This window comes from Salvelinus fontinalis, chromosome 36, assembly GCF_029448725.1.
Source record: "Salvelinus fontinalis isolate EN_2023a chromosome 36, ASM2944872v1, whole genome shotgun sequence".
In the NCBI taxonomy this organism is placed as follows: Eukaryota; Metazoa; Chordata; class Actinopteri; order Salmoniformes; family Salmonidae; genus Salvelinus; species Salvelinus fontinalis.
The window spans coordinates 21,132,166-21,155,308 of NC_074700.1; the positions used below are offsets into that span (position 1 = coordinate 21,132,166).

General features: G+C 45.3%; 1 protein-coding gene across 6 annotated transcripts in view; it reads left to right on the plus strand.

Moving 5' to 3' along the window:
* LOC129835674 (zinc finger protein 219-like) overlaps window positions 1-23,143 on the plus strand; it is a 69,659-nt gene that overhangs the window by 15,524 nt on the left and 30,992 nt on the right. Inside the window, exons 2-12 of one of the 6 annotated variants that reach the window (XM_055901395.1) lie at window positions 2,602-2,659; window positions 4,725-5,309; window positions 5,484-5,590; window positions 6,211-6,298; window positions 8,894-9,194; window positions 9,435-9,573; window positions 10,319-10,821; window positions 11,484-11,688; window positions 15,777-15,931; window positions 16,251-16,329; window positions 20,299-20,381. The gene's annotated coding sequence lies outside the window, so the exon portion shown is untranslated. Of the gene's footprint in view, window positions 1-2,601; window positions 2,660-4,724; window positions 5,310-5,483; window positions 5,591-6,210; window positions 6,299-8,893; window positions 9,195-9,434; window positions 9,574-10,318; window positions 11,689-15,776; window positions 15,932-16,250; window positions 16,330-20,298; window positions 20,382-23,143 lie in introns of all 6 variants that reach the window. The other 5 variants (XM_055901394.1, XM_055901392.1, XM_055901398.1 and 2 more) reach the window with 5 other exon arrangements.

Consider the following 23,143-nt stretch of genomic DNA (forward strand, 5'->3'; position numbering starts at 1 on the left):
ATGGTTAATAAGGGCTCATGGTAATGGTTAATAAGGGCACGTGGTAATGGTTATTAAGGGTGCATGGTAATGGTTAATAAGGGCTTGTGGTAATGGTTATTAAGGGCTCGTGGTAATGGTTAAGAAGGGCGCAGTGTGATGTTGTTCCCCTAGATTACGCACCAAATTGCACACAAGGACCAATTCAAATAGGCCAGGTCAAGAGGGGATGTTAATAATCTGATAATAATAATAATAATTCAGTGTATTGATTTGATTGATTGATTTCTGGACTGCCGGAGATTTCTGGACTGCCGAAGATTGAAACAACAAGCCTATTGATGTGTTAGTAGTGACTGATCACTTTACTAAGCTGGCCTGTGCGTATCCATGTCCAAACCAGTCTGCTAAGACTGTTGCTCGTGTTCTCTGGAATAACTTCTTCTGCATTTATGGGTTCGCTGATTGCATCCATTCTGACAGGGGTGCTAACTTTGAGAGTTTACTTATTGCAGAATTACTTCAGTTATCTGGTGTTGAAAAGTCCCACACCACACCTTATCATCCCATGGGTAACGGTCAAGCAGAACGTCTGAATCGCACACTGGGTGGGATGATTAGAGCTCTGCCAGCTAGGTCTAAGGCTAAATGGCCTCAGATGTTGAACACATTGACATTCTCCTATAACTGCACTGTTCATGAGACTACTGGGTTTCCACCCTTCTTCTTGATGTTCGGACGCACCCCTAGGTTGCCGGTAGATGTTATGTTTGAAAGTGTGCTGTTGGATGGGGACACAGTAGATGTGGATAAATATGTCCAGTCTCTGGGTGAGGATCTGAGAGAGGCCATGACATTGGCCCAGCAGCATACCAGTAAGCAACAAAAGAGACAAGCAGAGGTCTACAACAGACGGTCTAAGGGTCACTCGGTGCAGAAGGGAGATAGAGTTCTACTTGCTAACAAGGGGGAGAGGGGCAAGAAGAAATTGGCTGATCGCTGGGAGAGTGTGGTGTACATAGTGGTTGCAAAGAACAGCTCACTGAACACATATCGTATCCAACACCCTACCACTGGACGCATCAAAACTGTGCATAGGAACCTGATTATGCCAGTCAACTTTCTGCCTTTACCTTCGTGGGAGGAACCTGAGGGTCACGGATCTCTATCGAGTGGTGACGTGATCTCTGAGATGTCTGCAAAGTCCAGCCAAATGGATGGGAGTGACGCCAGGACTGTCCACTGGGTAGCAGGCCTTCCTGAGTCTTCTGGGAGGATACTCCAAGAGGATGGTGAAGTCCCGGCTGATGGAAGTGAGGTGGAACAACCGTATGAAGCCCCCTTAAGTGAGGTGTGCTCAGCAGAAGTGGACCAGAGAGATATCCCCGAAGCCTACAAGAGTTCTGATTGCGAAACTCCATTCAGTGTGGATGATGTTACCTTGGTTGAAGATGCTTCGTCAGTGTGGTCTGTGACAATCTACCAGGATTCTGATCAGTCGTCTGACACTACTAGTGTTGAGTCGGTAACTGAAAGTGTGCTGGCTCCGGAGATGCGGATCTGTAGTACTCCCCATCCTGAGGTTAGACCTCTGAGCAGGGTTAGTGCTGTCTGTGACATTCCTGCTAGGTTTGTGGGTGAGGGTGTTCGGACTAGACTAGGTAGACTTATTAAGCCAGTGGATAGGCTAATCCAAACTATGTCTACACAGGAAATGAAACAGTTCTTGGTTTCTCAGTGACGGTAGGATATTGCCTACCTTTTCTTTTGTAGGAATGTAGGAATCTAAGCATGTCTTAGAATGATTTGTGGGTTTGTCTAATATATTTGACAATTCATGTAACTTTGTGTGTAGTCCATCGGCATAAAATGTATATGGCATTTTTCGTGTACGGTTGAATAAGGGATTAGCTACCCCTTATTTTTCCTAATCCTTCGCGGGATAGCTTTTCAGCTGATCGACCATTTGTGGGTCTAGAATTAAGGGACTACACTGGGTTACTCTGTCGCCCTGTGGGTGTGAATTTTTTTTCTTTCTTTGCTTTGTTACCTTTGAGGTAATGTGTTTTGTTTTGGGCCTATAATCTAGTGTAAAACAGTGGGGGTGAATGTAGCAGTGTGATGTTGTTCCCCTAGATTACGCACCAAATTGCACACATGGACCAATTCAAATAGGCCAGGTCAAGAGGGGATGTTAATAATCTGATAATAATAATAATAATTCAGTGTATTTTTTTTATTTAATTACAGCTGCATAGCTAATGTTTTTATTTGGTGTACAAACACTTTTTCATACCAATATTGTACATACAAGTGATTGTAAAAGTTTTGTATTATTTGGTTTGGCCCATTGCGGGTTATCTGTATTCCCATACCATTTTATCGTTCTCTTTTGCCTGACCCTCGGCTAGCAAGGTATGTTGTCCTTGGCTCCGAAACTGTTTAATATAAAACCGTCATAAGGTTATACAATGTACAGTTTTGCAACCATACGTTTGTTATAGTGTGGACAGTGTAGGAATTTATGTTAACAAGTTTCACAGAGCTCACTGACTGGGGTATCTGTTGTAACTTCTGAGTACTTGTGACAGTGGTTGAGTGAGTGTCCATGTGCTCGCGCAGGTGCCGGAGAGCTGTGACTGCACCAAGGGTAACGTGTGTGTTGTCTCTTCGTGTGCAGGTATGTCTTTTATTTTGTCAGAATTATGTTCTGTATAGTTTTACTTGTATATGCTGTTGTGCAGCGAGTGTGTGCACGCAGCACCTGTTAATTCCTTTTGGCGCTCTTTTGCCTGACCCTCGGCTAGCAAGGTGCCGGAGAGCTGTGGCTGCACCAAGGGTAACGTGTGTGTTGTCTCTTCGTGTGCAGGGCAAATAAAAAGATTTCAACGAGCAGACCATCAGTTGTGGCAGCGTCCTAATTAAGAATTACACAACGCAGAACGAACCACGCTACACGTGGTAATGGTTAATAAGGGCTCGTGGTAATGGTTAATAAGGGCTCGTGGTAATGGTTAATAAGGACTTGTGGTAATGGTTAATAAGGGCTCGTGGTAATGGTTAATAAGGGCGCGTGGTAATGGTTAATAAGGGCTCGTGGTAATGGTTAATAAGGGCGCGTGGTAATGGTTAATAAGGGCTCGTGGTAATGGTTAATAAGGGCTCGTGGTAATGGTTAATAAGGGCGCGTGGTAGTGGTTAATAAGGGCGCGTGGTAATGGTTAATAAGGGCTCATGGTAATGGTTAATAAGGGCTCGTGGTAATGGTTAATAAGGGCTCGTGGTAATGGTTAATAAGGGCTCGTGGTAATGGTTAATAAGGGCACGTGGTAATGGTTAATAAGGGCTCGTGGTAATGGTTAATAAGGGCACGTGGTAATGGTTAATAAGGGCTCATGGTAATGGTTAATAAGGGCTCATGGTAATGGTTAATAAGGGCTCGTGGTAATGGTTAATAAGGACTCGTGGTAATGGTTAATAAGGGCTCGTGGTAATGGTTAATAAGGGCACGTGGTAATGGTTAATAAGGGCTTGTGGTAATGGTTAATAAGGGCTCGTGGTAATGGTTAATAAGGGCTCATGGTAATGGTTAATAAGGGCGCGTGGTAATGGTTAATAAGGGCGCGTGGTAATGGTTAATAAGAGCTTGTGGTAATGGTTAATAAGGGCTCGTGGTAATGGTTAATAAGGGCTCGTGGTAATGGTTAAGAAGGGCGCGTGGTAATGGTTAATAAGGGCGCGTGGTAATGGTTAATAAGGGCGTGTGGTAATAGCTGGAGCAGAATAAATGGAATGGTATCAAATATATGAACCACATGGTTTCCACTACACATGCACATTTGTGGCCTGCTGGAGGTCATTTTGCAGGGCTCTGGCAGTGCTCCTCCTGCTCAAAGGCGGAGGTAGCGGTCCTGCTGCTGGGTTGTTGCCCTCCTACGGCCTCCTCCACATCTCCTGATGTACTGGCCTGTCTCCTGGTAGCGCCTGCATGCTCTGGACACTACGCTGACAGACACAGCAAACCTTTTTGCCACAGTTCGCATTGATGTGCCATCCTGGATGAACTGCACTACCTGAGCCACTTGTGTGGGTTGTAGACTCCGTCTCATGCTACCACTAGAGTGAGAGCACCGCAAGCATTCAAAAGTGACCAAAACATCAGCCAGGAAACATAGGAACTGAGAAGTGGTCTGTGGTCACCACCTGCAGAATCACTCCTGTTTTGGGGGGTGTCTTGCTAATTGCCTATAATTTCCACCTTTTGTCTATTCCATTTGCACAACAGCATGTGAAATTTATTGTCAATCAGTGTTGCTTCCTAAGTGGACAGTTTGATTTCACAGAAGTGAAACTTGAAGTTTGACTTGAAGTTACATTGTGTTGTTTAAGTGTTCCCTTTATTTTTTTGAGCAGTGTATATTGTTAATCTGTAGTCTAGGACCCTATAAATGTAAGGAGGGAGGGGTCTTATAACCCCTCCCCTTCTATTAATATAACATAAGCATAATCAATTATTCTAATACATCAAACATTTGTACAGTCCTTATCATGACCCCTAGGTGAGCCCGACACCACCGTACAGCATAGAGGAGGTGTGATGGTGTGGGGGTTCTTTGCTGGTGACACTCTGTGATTTATTTAAAATTCAAGGCACTCTTAACCAGCATGGCTCCCATAGCATTCTGCAGCGATACACCATTCCATCTGGTTTGGGCTTAGTGGGACTATCATTTGTCTTTCAACAGGACAATGACCCAACACACCTCCAGGCTGTGTAAGGGCTATTTTACCAAGAAGGAGAGTGATGGAGTGCTGCATCAGATGACCTGGCCTCCATAATCCCCTGACCTCAACCAAATTGAGATGGTTTGGGATGAGTCGGTCTGCAGAGTGAAGGAAAAGCAGCCAACAAGTGCTCAGCGTATGTGGGGGAAAAATTCCAGGTGAAGCTGGTTGAGAGATTGCCAAGAGTGTGCAAAGATGTCATCAAGGCAAAGGGTTTAACACTTTTTTGGTTACCACATGAATCCATATGTGTTTTCCATAGTTTTGATGTCTTCACTGTTATTCTACAATTTAGAAAACAGTAAAAAAAAAGAAAAACACTTCAAACACTTCCTTTTACCAACATACAGAAAACCAGGTTGTCCAATCAGAAGTCTCACCTGACACAACTAGCCAATCAGGCACATCCTCATCTAGCCACTCCACAGAGGAGGCGGAGCCAGAGACATCTCCTGCCTTATCGAATGGCTTATCACCTAAAGCCCCTCCTCTCCTAAGGGAATTGGACAAAGAGCTTCTCCGATCAGGAAAGCTGATGTTGTCAGGTGACTTGTCTATTATATCCATCTCGTTTACTTCTATCATTCCATCAGTTTATCCCTTTACTGGTACTTTCCTTTCATCCATACTTCTCCCTTAACCACTCATGCCATTACCCTCCACCGCTCTCCTGTCTCTCTCTCTTTTCCGCCACCCTCTCTCTCCCTCTCTGTCCGTAGGTACGGTGGACAGGCTGGGACGAGCTGTTGTCGTCACTGAAACGCACCTCCCTGAGGACGGTTGCCGTGAGGATGAGATGGGCCGTGTCTTAGCCTGATATCACAGGGTAACCCTGTAATCACCTGTCACTATGTCAAACTCTCAGTACAATATTACAGTCTAGTCTGGGGGGACCTTTTATAGCGTAACACTCACAGCACTACTGGCAGTGTAAAAAACTCTGTGATACTTTATTCTGTTTAGCTAACATTTCACTCCTTGTACTCCTAGATAAAAGAGAATGACATGTAGTGTGTGTCATGTGCCAAAGATTTAGCCCCATAAACTGCAGCACAGCAGATGTAACCTATCCGGAATCTACCTTCTTTATCCCATGTTATGAAAAAAGCCCTTCCTTGCTTTCCTGTGTGTAGTGCTGTGAGGACTAAACTCTGTCAGAATTCCCTGGCTGTTCTCATCCCCCAGTTAGCCATGACAAGGAGTGGAATGATAGCTAAACAGGCTGGTACCCAGATTAGTTTTACAGTGGTTTTTGACAGAAACTGAAAGTTAAATATTTCACTTTATGCACTTTATCCACTCATCCTCTCTCTTCCTCTCTCTCTCTCTTTCTCCCTCACTCTCTCTTCCTCTCTCTCTTCCTCTCTCATCTCTCTTTCTCCATCTCTCTCTTCCTCCCTCTCTCTCTCGCTCTTCCTCTCTCATCTATCTTTCTCTCTCCATCAGCCCTTCTATTGAAGAGAGAGGTCTTAGAGTGGACAGCAGACAGTCTACGCCCTCCACTCTCTGCCCCGCTGCACTGAAACAGTTCCGGGTGAGAAGGAGTAAAATGTTGAAGAATGTTTAAACGTGTGTGTTTTGGTGATATGCGTATCATCATGTGTTTACATTGTGTGTGTGTGTGTGTGTGTGTGTGTGTGTGTGTGTGTGTGTGTGTGTGTGTGTGTGTGTGTGTGCGTGCACGTGTGTGCGTGCACGTGTGTGTGTGCACGTGTGTGTGTGCGTGTGTGTGTGCGTGCGTGTGTGTGTGTGGGGTCCAGGCTGTAGTACCGGGAGGTCTTGGCTCTGCCCTCATTCTGGTGAAGGAGCAGCAGTAGAGGTCTCCCCACAGTATAGAACGCGTAGAAGTGACTACACACACACATCACATCACACACACACACAGCAACATTTATCATTGAAGGGACGATCTGAAAGGAGGATGAAGGATAGTGTGCTCTATAAAAACATAATTTACCATTAAAGTAACAGGGTCAGAGGTCAAATGGAGTGATACCGATGATTAATGAGGGAAGTGGAGTGTGTGTGTGGATTGTGTGTGTTTGTGCGTGCGTGCGTGTGCGTGCGTGCGTGTGTGTGTGTGATATCCTGGGTGGCTATATAAAGGTGAATGGACTATCCTGGGCTGCTATATAAAGGTGAATGGACTATCCTGGGTGGCTATATAAAGGTGAATGGACTATCCTGGGTGGCTATATAAAGGTCTATGGACTCTCCTGGGTGGCTATATAAAGGTGAATGGACTATCCTGGGTGGCTATATAAAGGTGAATGGACTATCCTGGGTGGCTATATAAAGGTCTATGGACTCTCCTGGGTGGCTATATAAAGGTGAATGGACTATCCTGGGTGGCTATATAAAGGTGAATGGACTATCCTGGGTGGCTATATAAAGGTCTATGGACTCTCCTGGGTGGCTATATAAAGGTGTTTGGACTATTCTGGGTGGCTATATAAAGGTGAATGGACTCTCCTTGGTGGCTATATAAAGGTGAATGGACTATCCTGGGTGGCTATATAAAGGTGAATGGACTATCCTGGGTGGCTATATAAAGGTGGATGAACTATCCTGGGTGGCTATATAAAGTAAAGTTGAATTCAATTTAATTATCATACTGTATCGCTTGTCACACTAAATGTAATTCCCTTTTTTCTCTGTCTTTGTGAGTGTGTGTGTGCGTGTGCATGTGTGTGTGCATGTGCGTGTGTGTGTCTGTGCAAACGGTGCGAGGGACAGGGGTCCTTCAACAGTATATAGACAGGCAGCAGCTGCCCCTGGAGATGGATGGCGACTATAAACACTGCCACTCTAACTGGCTTTCAGACTGGTGAGGGAGGGAGGGAGGGAACGAAGGATGGAGGGAGGGGCAGGGAAACAGAGACTGACGAGAGAGGGAGAGAGAGAGAGAGAGAGAGAGAGAGAGAGAGAGAGAGAGAGAGAGAGAGAGAGAGAGAGAGAGGAGAGAGAGAGATGGCAGAGAGAGGGAGAGATGGGAGAGAGAGAGATAGAGAGAAAGAGAGAGAGGGGAGAGAGAGATGGGTAGAGAGAGACAGAGAGGAGAGAGTGATGGGAGAGAGAGAGAGAGAGATGAGAGAGGAGAGAGAGAGAGATGGGAGAGAAAGAGAGAGAGAGCGAGAGAGAGAGGAGAGAGAGAGGTGAGAGAGAGAGAGAGGTGAGAGAGAGAGAGGAGAGAGAGAGGAGAGAGAGAGGAGAGAGAGAGAAGAGAGAGAGAGAAAGAGAGAGAGAGAGAAGAGAGAGAGAGAGTCTCTTCCCAGCATGTTTCTAGCACTCAGAATGTCAAGTTTAGCTCTTTGAATGCTAAGACTTACAGTCATAAAGCCTATTCTTTCTCAAATCAATTCAGATTCCATATGCAGCTCAATCAATACGCCACTATTGGCATTTGGAATATGAGAGACCGAGACAGACAGGAATGTTTTGTTTTTTCACACTTATCTCAAATTGATTTACAGTCACACACGCACACGGCACAGCGTACACACACACACTCAACATTGTATGTTACTCGAGTCATGTGACTTGAATGAGAAAGACAGCCTGAAATCGCAAAGAACATAATTTCCTTAGACATGAAATCAGCCGTATCAATGGACCCGTTTTCACCATCAAGCCGTTTTATGTCATGTGAAGTATGAACTATTATAGGTTGTGTCCCTGGTCAAAAGTAGTGCTCTGGTCAATAACAGTTCACTATAGGGAATAGGGTGCCATTTGAACTCCTGACTAACTGTACTAAATTACTCCAGTCCTGTTTTTGCTTTTAAAGTGTTGAGTCTGACTGAGTGTTGTGAGAGCGCCCTCTCTCTGTTGGAGGGTGCACTGCAGTCTATGGACACAGCACCACTACCAGACTGTATGCTATGTGTCTTACTATATCACTGCTTCTGTCTGGTTTAACATGGTAACACACAAGTCAATGAGGTGTTATGGGGTGAAATACCAACAATTATCGTCAAATGGATTTTAGAAGAAAAAACAACAACTTTTGAGTGAACTTATGAAAAAAAGTTGAATACATTTTGTGTAAATGTGACATACTTTCTGAGCGTGAACCATCTTGCTTAACAACACAATGTTTACCAGATGATTTTTTTGGTATCTTTTCCAGACTGTTCCCCTGAATGTGGATAAACACAGAGAGCTGATGACGAGCGTCCTGGTCGACCAACGGCTGACTGAGCTGCAGCTGAAGGGCGGGGCCTGGCTGGCAGGGCTGACCACATTAGGACTGGCACAGAGATCCCCGGACTGCAGGAACCACCAGCTACCCTGTCCATAGAGTTGGATAGAAGGCACACTTTCCCTCAATGGCGCTTCCCATGCTGTCACAGAAGTGGCCATTGCAAAGATTGATGAGCTCTCTAGTACATATCTATGACCCTGCCCCTTCAGTGTGTCCAAATGAAAATGTAATTAAAATAGATGATCCTATCATGGATATAACGTATGAGAAATGTATTTGAAAATGGTTCCTATTATAACACATCAATCTTCTATCTCTTTCATTAAATCAATTAATCCTAACTTACACTAAGTAAAATATTAACTTAGTCATGTGACCACGCAGTGAAAATTTGACTTAAGTGGAAGTTAGGATTCACTCCTATATAATTATATAATTTATGACCTTTGAACCCTGTGCCCCTCAGGGCTGCCTTGGCTGCGACCTCTAACCTCTATGATAGTGTGGACAACGCCCTCCACCGCCTCGTACATGTGTCCAATCACAGAGGCAGCGACCTGGAAGCCCTCGGCCGATTGGCTGCCATGGTGGACAAACTGGAAAAGGTAGGAGAGAGGGAGGGAAGATCAGGATGAAGTGGACCACTAGTATAGTAGTACTGTGTTGTGTTGTATCACAGAGACTGGAGAGAGAGGGAGGAGGTGGAGGGATGAAATGGACCACTAGTATAGTAGTACTGTGTTGTGTTGTGTTGTATCATAGAGACTGGAGAGAGAGGGAGGAAGTGGAGGGATGAAATGGACCACTAGTATAGTAGTACTGTTTTGTGTTGTATCACAGAGACTGGAGAGAGAGGGAGGAAGTGGAGGGATGAAATGGACCACTAGTATAGTAGTACTGTTTTGTGTTGTATCACAGAGACTGGAGAGAGAGGGAGGAAGTGGAGGGATGAAATGGACCACTAGTATAGTAGTACTGTGTTGTGTTGTATCACAGAGACTGGAGAGAGAGGGAGGAGGTGGAGGGATGAAATGGACCACTAGTATAGTAGTACTGTGTTGTGTTGTATCACAGAGGGAAGACTGGAGAGAGAGGGATGGAGGAGGAGGAGTGCAGGGGGATCCCTCTCTTTACTCCTTCCCCCCGCTTTCTCTCTTTCCCCAATCTCTCCTCCCTTCCTCTATCTCCCTCCATCTCTTTCTCTATTCCTCTTCCCCCTTCCCTCCCTAACTGTCTTTCACACTTCTCCTCTCTTTCTGATTCCCCCCATTTTCCTTTCTCCCTCCCCAACCCCTCCTCATCCGCTCACTTCATCCTCTACCCCCCCCCCCCCCCCCCCGCTCCCTATAGCAAGCTCTATCTATTATGGTGTAGGATGCTGAGTTCAGGGAGGCAGTACGTGGCCGTGTTAACGGGTGTGGATCAGACCTACCCGCCCCTCTTCGAGGGTCCAGACACCCCGTCCTCCCTCCGGGGGGAAGCAGACCTCCTTTTCCACAACTTGGCCAGCTTCAGCGCCTTCCACTCGCAGTACCTCCTCCCAGCCATGGAGGGAGCTCTACTGCAGAGTCTGCTGATACAGGACCTCTTCAGTAAACATGTGAGTGGGTCACATAGAGTTGGATAGAGGGCTGTTTTAGCATGGGCAGCGCCATCGAGAAGTAGAAGAAGAAGAAATGGACTACTTTATTCTAACTCCCCCTCTTTCTCTCTGGCTCTCGCTCACTCTTTATCCCTCTTTCTCCCTCTCATACAAAGAGAGAGGAGTTTCTCCAGTACTCTCACTACATATAGTAAAGACCAAACCAGAAGTAGACTCCTTGTTGGTCACTTAGGCTGCAGACTTCTTCAAGGTAAGAAAAAGTTCCATTCAAAAAACATTATTACAGCATCAGTGGAGGCTGGTGAGGGGAGGAAAGCTCATAATAATGGCTGGGATTTTGAGCTGTTTCATATAGTAAAGGCAATTAACACTGCATTGTATACCCTAAAATAACTCATTAATGTTGGATTACACTAAAACCAATCACCAGACTTTCAATATATCATAATAACCGAGTCTGATACATACATAGGGCAATGTCGGATCACAGCTTTAAACTGAGTAAACATGAAAAGGAGAACATCACACAGATGGTATTAGCAGAGATCTGAGGGTAGAATGTTCACTGTAGTTATCTAAAATGACCACAGGGTGACAGTAGAAGATGTTTAAAAGTACTGTATCATGAAAATGATGATGTGATAACAATGATGATGATGATGATGATGATGATTGGGTGGGAGGCTTGGCCAAATCTGTATATTTAATAGGATTTTTCCTTTGTATTTGTAGTTTTTTTTTTATGGACTGGAGTTGCAAGTATTGCACTGTGTTTGTTATGTCTGTTCTGTTTGTTGATCATTTTTTTAATGTTATGTGAAGAAAAAAACGAGATTGATGATAATGACCATAGTGTAGATGGCTGAAGTCCTCTCTTCTCTTTCCCCTCTCCTCCTCCTTGTCCCTCCCCAGCTCAGACTCCCTGCCACCCCTCCTCTCTCCCTCCTGTTCTTCCCCCACTGTCTCCAGGCCCCTACACAGACTGGAACAGTACTGTGATGTTTTGGAGGAGCTGGGAGGGCTAAACCACGCCTCTGAATCCTTTCTCTCCGTCCTCAGACACGCCCAGCGCCACGGTGAGGACCTCCGGGCCAGCGACCTCATCGCCGGGTGTCCGGTGAGAATGCCAGACTTCATTTGGAATAGATTAATCCCAACACTGGTATAACGCTCCCAGACTAGTGACAAGGTTTCAACCCTAAACTATGTGTGTCTCAAATGGCACCATATTCCCTATATAGTGCCCTTCTTTTGATCATAGGGCTCTGGTCAACAGTAGTGCTCTATAGGGAATAGGGTGCACACAAACACTCACACACATACATACACACACGCACATGCATAAACATAGGAAGGCATGCTAACACACACTCACACATGAAGACATTTAGACACTCACACAGTTCTCTGAGAGGTAGCTAGCTAAAGACCTGAGTTGTGGAGGAGGTTTGACACACAGCTCTCTGAGAGGTAGCTAGCTAAAGAACTGAGTGGTGGAGGAGGTTTTACACACGGCTCTCTGAGAGGTAGCTAGCTAAAGAACTGAGTGGTGGAGGAGGTTTGACACACAGCTCTCTGAGAGGTAGCTAGCTAAAGAACTGAGTTGTGGAGGAGGTTTGACACACAGCTCTCTGAGAGGTAGCTAGCTAAAGAACTGAGTGGTGGAGGAGGTTTGACACACAGCTCTCTGAGAGGTAGCTAGCTAAAGAACTGAGTGGTGGAGGAGGTTTGACACACAGCTCTCTGAGAGGTAGCTAGCTAAAGAACTGAGTTGTGGAGGAGGTTTGACACACGGCTCTCTGAGAGGTAGCTAGCTAAAGAACTGAGTTGTGGAGGAGGTTTGACACACAGCTCTCTGAGAGGTAGCTAGCTAAAGAACTGAGTGGTGGAGGAGGTTTTACACACGGCTCTCTTAGAGGTAGCTAGCTAAAGAACTGAGTTGTGGAGGAGGTTTGACACACAGCTCTCTGAGAGGTAGCTAGCTAAAGAACTGAGTGGTGGAGGAGGTTTGACACACAGCTCTCTGAGAGGTAGCTAGCTAAAGAACTGAGTTGTGGAGGAGGTTTGACACACAGCTCTCTGAGAGGTAGCTAGCTAAAGAACTGAGTGGTGGAGGAGGTTTGACACACAGCTCTCTGAGAGGTAGCTAGCTAAAGAACTGAGTGGTGGAGGAGGTTTTACACACAGCTCTCTGAGAGGTATCTAGCTAAAGAACTGAGTGGTGGAGGAGGTTTGACACACAGCTCTCTGAGAGGTAGCTAGCTAAATAACTGAGTGGTGGAGGAGGTTTGACACACAGTTCTCTGAGAGGTAGCTAGCTAAAGAACTGAGTGGTGGAGGAGGTTTTACACACGGTTCTCTGAGAGGTAGCTAGCTAAAGAACTGAGTGGTGGAGGAGGTTTGACACACGGCTCTCTGAGAGGTAGCTAGCTAAAGAACTGAGTGGTGGAGGAGGTTTTACACACGGCTCTCTGAGAGGTAGCTAGCTAAAGAACTGAGTGGTGGAGGAGGTTTGACACACGGCTCTCTGAGAGGTAGCTAGCTAAAGAACTGAGTGGTGGAGGAGGTTTGACACACGGCTCTCTGAGAGGTAGCTAGCTAAAGAACTGAGTGGTGGAGGAGGTTTTGCACACGGCTCTCTGAGAGGTAGCTAGCTAAAGAACTGAGTGGTGGAGGAGGTTTGACACACGGCTCTCTGAGAGGTAGCTAGCTAAAGAACTGAGTGGTGGAGGAGGTTTGACACACGGCTCTCTGAGAGGTAGCTAGCTAAAGAACTGAGTGGTGGAGGAGGTTTGACACACGGCTCTCTGAGAGGTAGCTAGCTAAAGAACTGAGTGGTGGAGGAGGTTTGACACACGGCTCTCTGAGAGGTAGCTAGCTAAAGAACTGAGTGGTGGAGGAGGTTTGACACACGGCTCTCTGAGAGGTAGCTAGCTAAAGAACTGAGTGGTGGAGGAGGTTTGACACACGGTTCTCTGAAAGGTAGCTAGCTAAAGAACTGAGTGGTGGAGGAGGTTTGACACACGGTTCTCTGAGAGGTAGCTAGCTAAAGAACTGAGTGGTGGAGGAGGTTTGACACACGGCTCTCTGAGAGGTAGCTAGCTAAAGAACTGAGTGGTGGAGGAGGTTTGACACACGGCTCTCTGAGAGGTAGCTAGCTAAAGAACTGAGTGGTGGAGGAGGTTTTACACACGGCTCTCTGAGAGGTAGCTAGCTAAAGAACTGAGTGGTGGAGGAGGTTTGACACACAGTTCTCTGAGAGGTAGCTAGCTAAAGAACTGAGTGGTGGAGGAGGTTTGACACACATCTCTCTGAGAGGTAGCTTGCTAAAGAACTGAGTGGTGGAGGAGGTTTGACACACAGTTCTCTGAGAGGTAGCTAGCTAAAGAACTGAGTGGTGGAGGAGGTTTGACACACAGCTCTCTGAGAGGTAGCTAGCTAAAGAACTGAGTGGTGGAGGAGGTTTGACACACAGTTCTCTGAGAGGTAGCTAGCTAAAGAACTGAGTGGTGGAGGAGGTTTGACACACAGTTCTCTGAGAGGTAGCTAGCTAAAGTACTGAGTGGTGGAGGAGGTTTGACACACAGTTCTCTGAGAGGTAGCTAGCTAAAGTACTGAGTGGTGGAGGAGGTTTGACACACAGCTCTCTGAAAGGTAGCTAGCTAAAGAACTGAGTGGTGGAGGAGGTTTGACACACAGCTCTCTGAAAGGTAGCTAGCTAAAGAACTGAGTGGTGGAGGAGGTTTGACACACAGTTCTCTGAAAGGTAGCTAGCTAAAGAACTGAGTGGTGGAGGAGGTTTGACACACAGCTCTCTGAAAGGTAGCAAGCTAAAGAACTGAGTGGTGGAGGAGGTTTGACACACAGTTCTCTGAAAGGTAGCAAGCTAAAGAACTGAGTGGTGGAGGAGGTTTGACACACAGTTCTCTGAAAGGTAGCTAGCTAAAGAACTGAGTGGTGGAGGAGGTTTGACACACAGCTCTCTGAAAGGTAGCTAGCTAAAGAACTGAGTGGTGGAGGAGGTTTGACACACAGCTCTCTGAAAGGTAGCTAGCTAAAGAACTGAGTGGTGGAGGAGGTTTGACACACAGTTCTCTGAGAGATAGCTAGCTAAAGAACTGAGTGGTGGAGGAGGTTTGACACACAGTTCTCTGAGAGGTAGCTAGCTAAAGAACTGAGTGGTGGAGGAGGTTTGACACACAGTTCTCTGAGAGGTAGCTAGCTAAAGTACTGAGTTGTGGAGGAGGTTTGACACACAGCTCTCTGAGAGGTAGCTAGCTAAAGAACTGAGTGGTGGAGGAGGTTTGACACACAGTTCTCTGAAAGGTAGCTAGCTAAAGTACTGAGTGGTGGAGGAGGTTTGACACACAGTTCTCTGAGAGGTAGCTAGCTAAAGTACTGAGTGGTGGAGGAGGTTTGACACACAGTTCTCTGAGAGGTAGCTAGCTAAAGTACTGAGTGGTGGAGGAGGTTTGACACACAGCTCTCTGAAAGGTAGCTAGCTAAAGAACTGAGTGGTGGAGGAGGTTTGACACAGCTCTCTGAAAGGTAGCTAGCTAAAGAACTGAGTGGTGGAGGAGGTTTGACACACAGTTCTCTGAGAGGTAGCTAGCTAAATAACTGAGTGGTGGAGGAGGTTTGACACACAGCTCTCTGAAAGGTAGCTAGCTAAAGAACTGAGTGGTGGAGGAGGTTTGACACACATCTCTCTGAGAGGTAGCTAGCTAAAGAACTGAGTGTTGGAGGAGGTTTGACACACAGCTCTCTGAGAGGTAGCTAGCTAAAGAACTGAGTGGTGGAGGAGGTTTGACACACAGCTCTCTGAGAGGTAGCTAGCTAAAGAACTGAGTGGTGGAGGAGGTTTGACACACAGCTCTCTGAGAGGTAGCTAGCTAAAGAACTGAGTGGTGGAGGAGGTTTGACACACAGTTCTCTGAGAGGTAGCTAGCTAAAGAACTGAGTGGTGGAGGAGGTTTGACACACAGCTCATGTTACATGACCCTAACATCACTGGACAGGTCAAAATACAACATGAAGCGGTTTGGGGGACGGTGAACTGTGTATGTCTGTGTGTGTAAGTGTGGTAAATTATAGGTCATGATCTGACAGTCAGTATGTTGTTGTAGTGTTCACATGACACGTGTGTGTGTGTGTGTGGGCGTTTCCTTACATGCGTGTGCTTGCCTATGTGTGTGCGTCTGTTAGGTCCCGGTGGCGGAGCGTGGAGAGCTGGTGCGTCAGGTGTGTGGGGGGACCAGGAGGAAGAAGACCGGGGTGTGTTCCTCTATCAACCCCTCATCATATTGACCAAGCAGAAGAGCCTGGGACACACCACCTACAGCTTCAAACACAGCACCAAGGTAACAGACACTGACTCAGACATAGGGACGCTGTATGCAAACACACACACACATACATGCAGTACAGACACACGTACATATGCACACATTCACAATGACATACATGCTCACACACACGTATGTCCTCAAATAAACAAGACATCTACAGAGAAATTACAGAGTAAATCCATAACTTCAAAACTGCAGTTATATGAGAAAAAGATGCATCCACTGTATGTACAAGTCTCTCTCTCTCTCTCTCTCTCTCTCTCTCTCTCTCTCTCTCTCTCTCTCTCTCTCTCTGTATCCTATCCTTATCCGGGACTGCCTGACCATGCAGTGTCAGAGTGGAGAGGAGAGGGCAGCCTGGACACACAATATCACTCAGCTCCTTTGGACCCACACCATACACAACACAGGTACGACCTCTAAACCCTGGCTTTACCCTCTCAGTCACACTGTTGTCATGACTGGTCTGCTCGTGTCAGGTTACCGTGGACCACAATCCTACAGAGAGATCTCTGACACTCACCAGAAGGAAAGAGATCGAGAGGTATTGATGTGGGGGTGTTTTATGACACCTCTCCCCATTGTAAATCTTAAGGCAGCAGACAAAATTCCTTTGTCCTCTTACTATTGAGAACCGGCCTCAGAACATTAACATGCAATAAATGGACTTTGGGACAATAGGTTTTGTCAGCCACAATGGTGTTAATGACGATAGATGGAATATGAAAATTTATGTTGTTTCGTTATATTATTAAAAGTTAAAGGACGAAGTTATAACGAAAACATTGTAACTAAGAGTTTTCCTAATATGTGCCTGATGTTTGCATATTGTACATTGTGTGGAAAATGTCCAGATCAAAGATTATGTTTTTGTAAAGATTAAATTGGAACTGAGTAAAATCCAGACCTTGCCTCGTAACTTGGTACACCCAGAGAATTGCCCTAAAGGCGGAAACACCCATTTCTGACCCGAGGGTATAAAACGTGTGAGTTAAGAATTAACATATTAGACTAAGTGACCCTGAGCTGCAGCCAAGGTCTGAGTGGTCACCAAAACGCAACACGAGGTTGAGGAGGACAAAGGAACATTTTTACAACCTATGTTACGGACAAGTAGCCGTACCTAACAGGGGTGAATAAAGCAGGACCACCCGGTCACCACTCTCCAAGGAATCGTGTGTCTACACTGTTTTCCTTCCCACGCTGGAACCATCCCCACGGCTGCTTAACCCTCCTCCGAAGACCCCCTTTCAGAGCGAGGGCGAGGAAACACACCACTAAAAGAAAGGACACTGACATTGTGAGGAGAAACAGAGAGTTACACCAGGTAACCGAAGATGGCCCATCATCAGAGAATTCGGAACCACGGTCCACGCAGAGACCCCCCCGTCAGAGACCTTCAACGCGTAATTTCATCGTTATGTTCTGACCCATAAGAGCGGTAGTTTGGCACAAGGTTATAGCTGACAAATGCACCCAATTGTGTTATTCTCTCGCGTACTCTATCTCTCTCTCTTTTGAAATCGCCATTGTGTTTAACACGTGTCATATGGTGTTGGCCCGCTAGGGACCTGTTCATCATACTAAGTTCTAATCAATAGCCTAGACTGTGTGTTTATGTATGTGTATCTTATATCATTTTAACTTGTTAGCAAATAAATAATCAACTCAATTGGTGTGGTACGGATTTATTTGGTGAGACTCGGGTTTGTGCAGATTCCCGGATTATACGACGTTCAGAATGAGACTGTAGAGGAAATTGATTGACTAGCGACTGTTGTAAAATCGATATTCTGATATTCTTTGAGTTCATTTGGGAAATAGAAACTCAATAAAACCAAACTTTCCCATGGTACCCCAGGTTAATAAGTTAATAATTACCTGATTCATCTAATCACGTAATTATAAACCGTTAATTATTCGATGAACAGCAGTTGTCGCATTAATCAATACAACGTCACGACACTATCTATAACACAGGTACGACCTCTAAACCCTGACCTTTACCCTCTCACTCACACTATCCATAACACAGGTATGACACCTGAACAGTCACCTGTCCCTTCTCACCCCTCATTCACAACATACTGTAGATATGACCCCTGACCTCTAACCTTTCACGCCTTATATCTGACCAATCTTACTCCAACCATCTACTACACATTCTTACAGATGCATCCACTGTATGTATAAGTCTCTCTCTCTCTCTCTCTCTCTCTCTCTCTCTCTCTCTCTCTCTCTCTCTCTCTCTCTCTCTCTCTCTCTCTCTCTCTCTCTCTCTCTCTCTCTCTCTCTCTCTCATCACATTCCCAGTGGGTCAGAAGTTTACATACCCTCAATTAGTATTTGGTAGCATTGCCTTTAAATTGTTTAACTTGGGTCAAACATTTCGGGTAGCCTTCCACAAGCTTCCCACAATAATTTGGGTGAATTTTGGCCCATTCCTCCTGACAGAGCTGGTGTAACTGAGTCAGGTTTGAAGGCCTCCTTCCTCACACACACTTTTTTAGTTCTGCCCACAAATCTTCTATAGGATTGAGCTCAGGGCTTTGTGATGGCCACTCTAATACCTTGACTTTGTTGTCCTTAAGCCATTTCGCCACAACTTTGGAAGTATGCTTGGGGTCATTGTCCATTTGGAAGACCCATTTGCGACCAAGCTTTAACTTCCTGATGTCTTGAGATGTTGCTTCAATATATCCACATAATTCCCCACCTCATGATGCCATCTATTTTGTGTAGTGCACCAGTCCCTCCTGCAGCAAAGCACCCCCACAACATGATGCTGCCACCCCGGTGCTTCACGGTTGGGATGGTGTCCTTCGGCTTGCAAGCCTCCCCCTTTTTCCTCCAAACATAATGATGGTCGTTATGGCCAAACAGTTCTATTTTTGTTTCATCAGACCAGAGGACAATTCTCCAAAAAGTACGATATTTGTCCTCATGTGCAGTTGCAAACCGTGGTCTGGCTTTTTTATGGCGGTTTTAGAGCGGTGGCTTATTCCTTGCTGAGCGGTCTTTCAGGTTATGTCGATATAGGACTCGTTTTACTGTGGATATAGATACTTTTGTACCCGTTTCCTTCAGCATCTTCACAAGGTCTTTTGCTGTTGTTCTGGGATTGATTCGCACTTTTCACACAAAAGTACATTAATCTCTAGGAGACAGAACGCGTCTCTTTCCTGAGCGGTATGACAGCTGCTTGGTCCCATGGTGTTTATACTTGCGTACTATTGGTAGTACAGATGAACGTGGTACCTTCAGGCATTTGGAAATTGCTCCCAAGGATGAACCAGACTTGTGGTGGTCTTGGATGATTTATTTTAATTTTCCCATGATGTCAAGCAAAGAGGCATTGAATTTGAAGGTAGGCCTTGAAATACATCCACAGGTACACCAATTGACAAATTATGTCATTTAGCCTATCAGAAGCTTCTAAAGTCATGACATAATTTTCTGGAATTGTAAGGGGTGCGTACTGGCGGCAGAGAAGTCAGACGCAGGAGAGCAAAAACTGTGTTTCCAACGGCGCAGTTTAATAATAAAAACCCACCGGATACAGAACAATAAATAAATGGGTACAAAACCCGACGCACACCAGACATAACGTGCACAAGCACTTACAATAAACAAAACCGGACAAGGACATGGGGGGGAACAGAGGGTTAAATACACAACATATAATTGATGGAAGGTGTGTGGGAAGACAAGACAAAACAAATGGAAAATTAAAGGTGGATCGGCAATGGCTAGAAGACCAGTGACGTCGACCGCCGAACGTTGCCCGAACAAGGAGAGGGACCGACTTCGTAGGAAGTCGTGACAGGAATTTTCCAAGCTGTTTAAAGGCACAGTCAACTTAGTGTTTGTAAATCTCTGACCCACTGGAATTGTGATACAGTGAATTATAAGTGAAATAATCTGTAAAATATAGTCTGTAGTCTGTAAACAATTGTTGTAAAAATTACTTGTGACATGCACAAAGTTGATGTCCTAACCGACTTGCCAAAACTATAGTTTGTTAACAAGAAAATTGTGGAGTGGTTGAAAAACTAGTTTTAATGACTCCAACTTCCGACTTCAACTGTATCTCCCTGTGAATAGTAGTATTTCACTTTATAGAATTGTCCTCTGTCTTTCTGCGGTGATCCAATTTTAATTTCATTATAAACACTTTATTGGTAGGCCACTGACCCTCCCCCACCACCTCTCTCTCTCTTTATCTTGCTCTCCCTCCCTCCCTCCCTCCCTCATCCTTTCGGTCTTTCTCTCTCTCTTGCTCTCTCCCTCTGTCTCTCTCTCCATATCCCTCTTTATCTCCCTTTCTCATTCACTAATTCGCTCTCTCGCTCCCACTCTTTCGCTCACTCTCTCTGTAGTTCACAGTAGCTGTTCAGACTCCTCCTCTGTTGGCAGTCAGAAGGAGGGGGAATCCCCAGCATCTGGGAGGGGACACACACAGGTGAGTTACACACACTCATACCCACACTCACTCACTCACACACACAGGCATACACACACACATACACACACATATGCACGCGCAACCACATTCACACTGTGCTTTAAATGCTGTGGTTGCTGTTTGTCTCTACAGCATCAGTCTCCTTCCGCTGCAGTGTAATCTTGATCTCAGCGACAAACATGAGTGATCTTATCTTACACCTACTGTCATCTCTTTCTGTTCCTCTATATCTCCTTTTTTCTTCCTTTCCTTCTGCCCTGTCAACCCTCTCTCTCTCTCTCTCTCTCTCTCTCTCTCTCTCTCTCTCTCTCTCCCCCTCTCTCTCCCTCTTTCTCTGTCCCTCTCTCTCTCTCTCCCTCCCCCTCTCCCCCTCCCCTCTCTCTCTCTCCCTCCCTTTCCCCCCCCCCTCTCTCTCTCTCTCTCTCTCTCTCTCTCTCTCTCTCTCTATCTCTCCCTCTCTCTCTCTCTCTCTCTCTCCTTTTAACTTCCACACCAGCCACCTTGTAATCTACGTACTGTGGTCTCTTCTAGAGAAGACTGTGTTGAGATGACTCAATCTTACTCTACCTGAATACACACACGATGTGCCACAGAACAACTCTTTCTGGCTAATATCTAACATCCAAGCCTTTCTCAACCTCTCTCTGTTAACTCTCATCCCTTTCTGTCCAGAAACTGGATTCCGGACTCCAAAGCAACTTACATTTTACATTTACATAAGGGTAAAACTGAACATAAAGCAAACAAAGAGACATTACGGCTCTAACTAACCCAGGATCTAGCATCAACAGAGCCTGCTGTGGGTGGCCATGTTGGATCGGCCGGACACAGTTGCTCGCAGAGTCATTGATACCGTGGACACTCCAGCCACACAAAAGGAGCATTGTCCTCCCTCTGTGGCTCCCCGCTAGGCCAAACCACTCTGTCTGAACCACTGACTGCCAGCCATGGCCTAGTGTGTGTGTGTGTGTGTGTGTGTGTGTGTGTGTGTGTGTGTGTGTGTGTGTGTGCGTGCGTGCGTGCGTGCGTGCGTGCGTGCGTGCGTGCATGCGTGTGTGTGCACTATAGCGTATAGTGGCTTTATTGGACTTCATTAAAATATATCCTTTCATGATGCCGTTTATACAGTGCAGATTGGTTGGAATGTTAGTAGTGTAGATTCTGTCTGTGTGGCCGTATACGTGGTATAGCCTAGGCTAGGTGCGATTGGGATCTATGCAAATGAGTATGTGCGGCCCTGGATGCATGAACACACACAGTATGCCGAGTGTGGAACACACACACACACACACACCAACACACACACTGCAGACAGTCTTATTGTGGTATAGACAGTAGAGTACTGTTCTGACACTGTGGCCATCGTACAGCTCAGTACAGTAGCCTATAGACCAACCAGGTGACATATATGAACCAACGACAGGAATGGCGCTCTACTATCCATAGGCCTAGCCTGGACCAAATAATAACACGGAAAGATAATGTAAACATCGTATAATAACCAAACTATTCATCCAAGCACCTAGAATCAAATCAGCTGTTAAGGCTGTGAGGAGAGACTACCAAACTATGTTTCTTCAACTGGTTTGTTAGTGTTGGGTCTTTTCAATGACTATTTGATTGATTGATTTTGTTATCCTTCTCTTCTATATATGCTATACTTTTGTATTCAAGTGTACAAACGTTTTGTTTGTGATCACGAGTTAACGCAATATGACGTTGGTTAGGTATAGTGTGTAAAATGTGTAATGTGTTTGTCCGAATAATATGCTTGTAGCTTTAATTCACGGTCTGCACCTCCGTCACTTGCTCACGTCGTTGCTTTTGTTATCAATGTTCTACAGATGCCGTAGCCATATTGATCCCCAACGTAGATTGATGCACAGTCATACTGAACGGGGGGTAATGACTGTTTCATCTAAATTACACTATAATGGCTTGGAAATACGATGCCAATGCTAAAGTAGGCAAATGATTAGTAGGAAACAACTTTGCCATCATGATGATGTTGCCAAATTGACTTTAGAGAGACAACAATGTTGCCATTAACATAGCAAGTTTGTAAAAAATTGCTAGCAATGCTAACATTAGCAAGCTAAAATGTGGTGCTGTCCCCTTAATCTTAGCTAGCTAGCTAAAGTTATATTGCATCTAAAGCCAATCTGGTAACATCCCAATGATGACAAAAGGTTTTCCTATTTATTATGTGCCTCCTTTTGAGATGTCATTGTGTTTCAAAGCCACTGTGATGCACTTTTGATGAAATCTTCATTAGCGGCAATTGACAATGCATTGAGTAGAACACTCAGTCGGGCATTAGTCCTAAAACAAATGTTCAAAACAATAGTGACAAAAAATGTCATCCATGATGACGTTATTCACGATGAATGAAAGTATTCCACGAAATAGAGATGTAGGTTATGGGCCTTATTATTTTGTCATGAATTTATAGATTGTGTATTTTTGAATGCAATATGCACTACTAGCCTATGCCTCTAACTCAATACAATACAATGAGGGTTGTGTTGTCACGTTCTGACCTTAGTTCCTTTTTTATGTCTTTATTTTAGTTTGGTCAGGGCGTGAGTTGGGGTGGGCATTATATGTTGTTTTTCTATGTTTTTTTCTTATGTCATATTTCTATGTGTTTGGCCTAGTATGGTTCTCAATCAGAGGCAGGTGTCAGTCGTTGTCTCTGATTGGGAGCCATATTTAGGTAGCCTGTTTTCTATTGTGTTTTGTGAATGATTGTTTCCTGT